The sequence below is a fragment of the Pseudoliparis swirei genome, chromosome 6 (assembly GCF_029220125.1).
Source record: "Pseudoliparis swirei isolate HS2019 ecotype Mariana Trench chromosome 6, NWPU_hadal_v1, whole genome shotgun sequence".
NCBI classification, from domain to species: Eukaryota; Metazoa; Chordata; class Actinopteri; order Perciformes; family Liparidae; genus Pseudoliparis; species Pseudoliparis swirei.
The window spans coordinates 9639050-9647230 of NC_079393.1; positions in this window are offsets into that span (position 1 = coordinate 9639050).

The window sequence follows — 8181 nt, forward strand, 5'->3', positions numbered from 1 at the left end:
GAATCTAATCGATAGTAGATTTAGAGGTTTTTAATATTTGTCACACATTTGGGGATCACATAATGCCTTTGACATCCATTCAACATTACTTTGCGGTGCACTGAAAAAGCAATCAAGGATATTCATCCAGTCCTCTCATTTACATCCTGTACTTGTCCAGATGCAATCACAAGATGGCAGCATACTCAAACTCTCCTCTACATCTAAGTGCCAACCAAATGCACCAGAGCAAAAATCTCCATTGTTCCCAGTGAAGATTAACTACTTCATCCTGAGCACACGGGAGCCTGCGGAGCATGGAAACCAGAGGCATCAGCTTCCATTGTGTGTGTGTAATTAATCCTGTTGGATCAGAGATAGAGGGAACACAAGTGGTTTCTGTTGTGGCATCATTGTGGGGTGGAGGGAGACCATGCTGTGGCACAAATCAACCAGAACGAAGGGAGTTTCATTCTTTCGCTTGTGTGGGTTCCAGTGCATATGTGTGTGTGTGTGTCATCAACTGTGTCTCCTCCATGGCCTCTGCATTTGTTCTGCGTGTCCTTTGCTTGGTCTACAAGCCCCTCAGTCCCGCAGTGAGTCAACCACCCAGCCTCCACACGCTGACACACACCACCAGCACCATTCTTCACAGAGAGGGGCCTATAATTAGGTGCTAATTTTCTCTGGTTCCACTGTGACATGATGCTGGGGGCCATGGTGAGGCAAGACAGAGCGAGAGCTCCACTCCGGACCATCTGGCCAAGTGGCCTGGCGCTGCTGCCCGTGCTGACGTTGGGACCTGGGCAGAGCCCGCCCACGTCAGCCTGCTCCCCCGGACCGGGACCCAGGCGTCTGTCCACCGCAACATGTTTATCTCAAGTAGCTGCCAAGTGAATCACAACCGCGTGGAAGATACAGTTCCTGGCTCTGCAGACGGCAGCGATCGAGTAAGCAGAGCGAGAGAGAGAAAGAGAGAGAGAGAGAGGTGGAGGTGGGAAAAGGAGGGAGGAGGAGAGGGCAGAGCGAGTGTGGGAGGAAGAGAGGGAGGAAGATGGATTAGAGGAAGAGAATGGGATTAAAAGAATCCTGATGGAAGAAAGCGAGACAGACAGGCACACAGATGCTCACAAAAACACAGAAACAAACGAGCAAAAGAATCACACAGAGTCAGTTCCTGCTCCAGATTCATTGAGACCACGCTAAAGCAGTGTATAGCTTAACCTTCAAAGCAATCATAAATGTTGGACTTAGTGAAATGGGTGATGACTTATTCATTCTGTTCTAAGGAGGATGAATGGGGTGCGGGTGGGGTTTCCACGGAGATGCTTCTTTCTCTCTTACATCTTTCTCATGTCCATCTGCACTCTCTCTCTCTGTCTCGCACAGACACACATTCACAGAAATCGGGATTATGTGAAGAGTAAAATTGTGGGAAGGCATGCCCACAAAAGCTTTTGAAGTTGGTGCTCTCAGGGCAACAATCTCATTCTCTGGCTTGCCCCCATCATGCTAACTCCTGCTCTTCCATCTTCTCTGATCCAGCTCCTCCCTCCTTCCCTCCCTCACATCCTTCAATTTAATTTTTCCTCCCTCTCACTAAATTCCAATCAATCCAAGTCTCTACAGAGGTTTATTTCTCATTTCACTTCTTTTGTCACCACAAGCCTCATTCCCCCGACCTGCTTCTTTTACCGTTGACCTTTATTTATCAATGCAGCCGGTCTCTGCAACTCAGATATAAATCCTTGTGGAAAACGTCCATAGCCCGAGAGTGGAGACAAACAAACAAGTGAACAAATGTTTGCATAAACAAACTGCCGGATTAATGAATGGACGTGTAGAAAGAGTGGATTGAGGAAACGTTGTAGGAATTCATCCATTCGGTTTCCATCCGAGCCCCAAGGCCCGGGTATGTAATTGCTTCATGCATAGTTGATACACTGCATAATCAACCAAATAAACTCGATTTTTCCCCCTGTGTTTATGTAGAAGGCTGCACTCGCAGGCATGGAAAAGCTCATTTCTGTTGCCCATCTCTCCCCTTAAGAATAGACAGACACACACAGAACCAGTGCAAGGTATGCTGTCCCGTGATTGAATCAGGAACATGTTGTGTTTTATTCAGGGATGGATTAACGAACGGGCCTACCGGGCCCAGGCCCAGGGGCCCATGAGCTCAGGGGGCCCTAAGCCAGAGCCTCCGCGCGTGACGTCGCTGTTATTAACATTGTATTGATATGAATATGATGATATGACACGATGCGCCGTAGCCGGTATATGCGAGGCTTAAGTCATTCATGTCAGTAACAAGGCCCCAATAGTCCTACTCAGGGATGTTATTCCTGGTTATTCATTTAATTCATATTACCGAAGTCCCTGCTATCATATAATTCACGTTATGGTGTCTGCTCAGCTTCGGTATCGTTGTTCCATATGGACTGTTTTGTTAGGGATGTTTTTTTTTTTTTTTTTTGCGGGGGGGGGGGGGGGGGGCCTTGACACGTCCAGGCCCAGGGGCCCGTGGTTTCTTAATCCGTCCATGGTTTTATTCATGTCGAACGAAAGATGCAATATTCATACCGGACTGATGTTGCTCTTCTTTCTTCTGTGTCTCTTACCTCTCATGGACACAAATCCTAGTTAAGAATCTTACGGACTATGACCACAAATTGGTTCACTTTGCGTAGGAGCGTAAAAACGATGCAAATGGACAGAGGGGAGGTCCCACTGCGCGCCAGCACATTGTGTTCATGCAGCATGTAAATGCTTGAAGCATGAAGCTGGTTCAACCTCCTGCAACACAATCCAGTCATGCTCATCATGCTGCATTATAGAGAGGGATGGATTTCTGTGAAAGCAAACCTCAGACGAGAGGCGCATGCCAAAGAACATCCCAAGATAGCATTTTCATCCCCATGCCAAAGAGCAAGCACACATACACAAGATCTGACACATTTTATAGACATACACACACACACACACTCAAGATTGACCAGCACTTCATACTTACAACCACACCCCGGCAGCACCACATGTGAAAAGAAAACAGCGTGATGCAAAATGCTTTGGCTTCATGTTGTCATCAACTGCCTGAAGCAGAGGACGTGGCAGGGAAGGAAAACCTTTCTCTGAATGAGAAAGGTGTGCTCCAGATGCCTTTGTGGAGCAGCAGGGGTGTTGTCAGAGCCAAAGTCCCCATGCCTCCATCTCTAATTGGAGCATATCCCTCTGCCCCGTCCCCATCACACTATGGAGGAAGCACGATGCTGTGCTAATGGATACGCCCCCTGTGGAGCGCGTGTCCTTGATGTGCTGTGTGGACGGTGGCCCACACTGAGGGTAGACTGCAGATTAGTGGCAAATCAGAAGATTTGTTTATCCCCTCCAAGTGTGAGACATTCAAGGAGAGAGACCAGCCAGGGCTGTGATGGAGTGGGTGGACCGGAGCGACAGATGTGTGTTAGTGTGACTGATGTGTTCTGGTTGAGCGGGCTGCGCAGGGGTCACCGACACCTGGAGAAAGAACACACGGCGTCCGAAAAACGCGAAGTGATGCCATGTTTGTTTCGATCAGTGTCCAAAAGGCGAACAGATGAGCCAAAGGTAGCGTCGCTGGCGAAGATTTAGGAGAGGATAACAATGTTGTAATTACCTGTGCGAAATTGGAACTGTGGATGCTCAATGAGCTATAAACAAGGTTACTCTGGTCCCCTTGGGGTAATTGTTTCAAAAGCCTGCAACAGTCTGGTCCAGTGAAGGCAAAATCGGAAAGGGTGGTATCCTGTAATTTCTCAGATCACTGAAGCGTGTCCTCTGAAAGTCAGGCTGATTTGAAATGGAGGCATACGTTGTTCCCTCTTACCGTAAGAGTCAAAGTCATCGGTCTCAATCAGCTTTTAACCTGGAGACGGCAGGGCCCTTTGGGTCACTGGGCGCCAAATGCACTTCTTTTTACATTTCAGTGAATATGCCAAATCCTATTACAGAGTGTTTCTCCAGTTCTGGCCACAGTGCTTCTTTAAAAAAAAAAATCACGTTGTATTAAAATATGCAGACAGGTGGTTAAAAGTCTGTCTGGGTGCATGAAAATAGCTTTGTTGAACAGAAATACATTCTATTTGATGCTCCTTGCAGATGGGCCCCGTGCTTTATTTGCATAATGTTATTCAGGGAACACTCTGAGATTTGCTAATTCATCACAGCGTCAGGCCAAGCTAAACAACGCCGTGGCCCTTGAGCTTTGAAAGGGCAACGTGTTTCCAAATATTAGAGCAGACTGATTGTTTACAGCTTAAACAAGTGCCGTACCTAATTGATGAATCTTAATACAAGCAGGCAGCGTTGCATGGTGGGATGTCGTGTCCTTCCTGCTGGCTTGACCGCTGCGAATGAACGGGTTATCCCTCTGATCTTTGTAGCTTAGTTCACAGCCGCAACCTGATGCTGTGATCTCCCTCCGATTCCATTCCATCTCTGCATTGTGCCCTTTGTGTCTGACTAGCAGGGCTCACTTTAAAGCACACGCGTCCGTGGGAGAGACACAGCTAGTTTGACCAAAGTTTGATACGGGTCCCCTCCCCCCTTCGAATGTACCAACCGTACACCGAGCTGTCTGTAGGATAGAAAGATTAGAGGAATAACAATAAATGTGCCGCAGTCAATTGATGCCGGGAATGTCTTTTTTGACTGCTGTATGAGAAAACGTAATGTAATGCATCACTGCCGTGAGCGAAAGTCGCAAGGTGTACATAGATTAAAACACCCACACAGATGGACACACACACACACACACACACGCACACCCGCTATTTCATCAAAAGAGTGCTTCAAAAGGCACTGTATCTTCTAGAGGTTCTCTTAGCCAGTGATTAATAATGAGTTGCTCACATTATGTTGATTCTTTAAACTAGATGCCTCTTTATTAGCATGCATATTACATTATCACGTAGGTTCAGGCAACGTTAGTGTCATGTAAGCTCATCTCGGGCCCCGTGAATGTGATAAAGCGTGTTGTCTTTAGCGTGTTTGGGTTTGCTGCAGGTCCAGGAATATCATTGACATTTTATGTGCATAAGACATCCCATATCAGTGGTAGACTTGTCATCACTCAAGAGTGGAAAGATTAAGACGGAAGGATGTAAAGTTTGACTTACTGGAAAGATTGAAGGACAAATGTGGTGACAGAAATGATCGTGACTGATCAAGATTCAAGATTCAAGATTCAAGATGTTTTATTTGTCACATACACACACAGGGTGTGCAGTGAAATGAAAGTGGCAATGCTCAGCAGGAATGTGCAAGGGCAACAAGTACACACTATTTACAAATAAAAAACAACACAATATTTACAGTAAGTGTGTGTGTGTGTGTGTGTGTGTGTGTGTGTGTGTGTGCCTAAGAGGGGCAGTTGTGTGGGTCTATGTGGGGGTCCTGGTGAGGTCGGAGTTCACAATCCTGATGGCCTGAGGAAAGAAACTCCGTCTCAGTCTCTCTGTTCTTGCAGCGTGACTACGGAGGCGCCTGCCTGACCGCAGCAGCTGAAACAGTCTGTTGTTGGGGTGGTGAGGATCCTTCATGATCCTGCCGGCTCTGGTTCTGCACCTCCTGGTGTACAAGTCCTGCAGGGTCGGGAGTGTAGTTCCAATAGTGCGCTCAGCCGAACGCACTACTCTCTGCAGAGCCTTCCTGTCCTGAGCGGAGCAGTTGCCAAACCAGGCTGTGATGCTTCCTGTCAGGACGCTCTCTACAGCTCCAGAGTAGAAGGACTGAAGGATCCTCTGGGAAACTTTAAATTTCCTCAGCTGCCTGAGGTGGTAGAGGCGCTGCCTTGCCTTTCTCACCAGAGTGTCTGTGTTTGTTGACCATGTCAGATCCTCGGTGATGTGGACTCCCAGGTATTTATACCGCTCACCCTCTCCACAGTAGTCCCGTTAATCCCCAGTGGTGAGTACGTCCTCTGTTGTTGTACCTTCCTAAAGTCCACAATCAGCTCCTTAGTTTTGGTGACATTCATGATGAGGCTGTTGTCCTGGCACCAGAGTGACAGATCAGCAACTTCCTCCAGGTAGGCCTTCTCGTCGTTGTCGGAGATCAGGCCCACCACCACTGTGTCATCCGCAAACTTGATGATGGTATTGGAGTTGAACCTGGCCACACAGTCATGTGTGTACAGGGAGTACAGTAGGGGGCTGAGGACGCAACCCTGGGGGGATCCTGTGTTCAGGGTGAGGGATTTGATCATCACAGAAAATCAATTCATGACCATCTAATGAAAGCGAGCTCTTCTTGTCGCGGTTGCTATAGTTATAGGACCAAATACACGTCACACGGTGACATTTACATCGCGTTAGGAGACAATACTGAGCATGTCTGTCATTTGAAGAAAAAGAAATGTAATTCAAGGTTTTAACCCAATTATGAAAAATTATCTTTTGTTAGTTTGGAACATATACAGACATATAAACACCCACAAAAGCTTTTGCTAGTTTACACTGCAGTCGGTTTCTCCCGACCACATTTACCCTTGATGACACACACGCACACAGTCCCACAAGGGGAAATCAATACGATACACATGCTGTAGCGGATAATAATTGGTTTTACGCAGCGTTTAGTGCCCTTTGACTCCTTGCTTTGGTTTTACGACTATTCTGATACGACTTGCACCAAACTACCGACAATAGCTGCTGCAACAAGCTGCTGAACCTGGTGCAGCATTTTCTAAAGAGCCCGCCAAAAATACCACAATATTGGAATTACATTCAGCTAACCACACAAACAACTTCAATGTTGCTCTGCTGGATTTATAAACAGACAACATAGCAAATGTATTTGACATATTAATTTGTGCAGCCCCAAAGTGAGAAAACACACATCAATGAATTCCCCTTTATGTATCAGTATTAATGACAGAATAGTCAGAATAGAGAGAGGTCTCCATTCCGTCAGACACCAACTACTCCTGTTCATCCTGTCTCTGCAGCCAGCTTCATATGGCGTACTAACATGGATCAAGACTGTAATGTGATGTGGATCAACCTTGAACATTGGAAGCATTATTGTCATTTGCATGCATTGGCTCCGTACCCAGAAACCCATATTTAGAGGAAGAGGGGTTAAGGAGAGCTTACAATTATGCTATTATTCCCACTGTGTCCTGTTAGGCTAAACACTTCAAATCCAGGAGGAAAGACGTGAATTAATCTGGTTCATGTGAATGGGAGAATAAACCCTGTGTAATAAGCGTTCTATATAAGTGAGTGGCATCTTGTCTCGGTGTGTGTTAGAAAGAAAAAAAGAAAGGAGCGTGACAGGGAGCATATGTGCTTGTGTCCTGATGTTTATGCCCATGTGTGTATTTGTAGTCTGTTTATGTGTTTATGGATTTGTTGCTCTAAGTGGGGGGAAGGGAGGAGCGCGGGGTGAGGAGAGGGAGTGCGGTGGTGATGGGGGTGAGGGGGGTGGGGGTAAATACAATTTTGTCTGTTGTGATCCAGTCCCAGCTGCGTCTCATTAACTGCTGTCATTTTAATCCTCTTAGTCAAATCCCATAATTTTGTCCATCAACAAAAACATAAGCAACAGGGCAGCGATTAAGCTACCCAGTTTCAGCCGTTCGAAATGGAGAAAGTTGAGATGGAGTCAACGCTAGTTCAGCCGCATCCGCCCTCGTGTTATGCCAAACAATCGGGAGGCCTTGCTTTGCATTTTCATTAATCTGGTTTGAAATGTGCAGAATTCTGGAATCTGAAAGGATTTGTTGTGTGTAGCTTTGCTCGGCTCATCTGGAGGACATCTGGGGAGGATGCGCAGTTTGGTAACGTGAGGTACCGTTCTCTATTCCTGCAGTCAAATTCGAGTTTACCCACGTGAATTTATTTCAAAATGTATGACGGATTCAGTCTCGGCCTCCCTGTGGCCGACACTCCTCTCCCCTTCCTGATGAAAGCTATTTTCCTCTCTTTCCCCACACTGACAGCTGGTATGTGCTCCTCACCAGCAACACTTCAGCTAAAACCAGCTCTATGTATAGATTGCCGTCATTGAAGAAGCCTATTTCTGTGGCTCATGCTGCTATGAATATATGTGCAACATTCTGCAGCGCTTGATCTCCAATGCAATTACCTCTTTCTCTCCAAATGAGTCCAATAATGCTGCAATGCGCAAGCTCTTCAGGGTACATAAAATCCAACTTCTTTC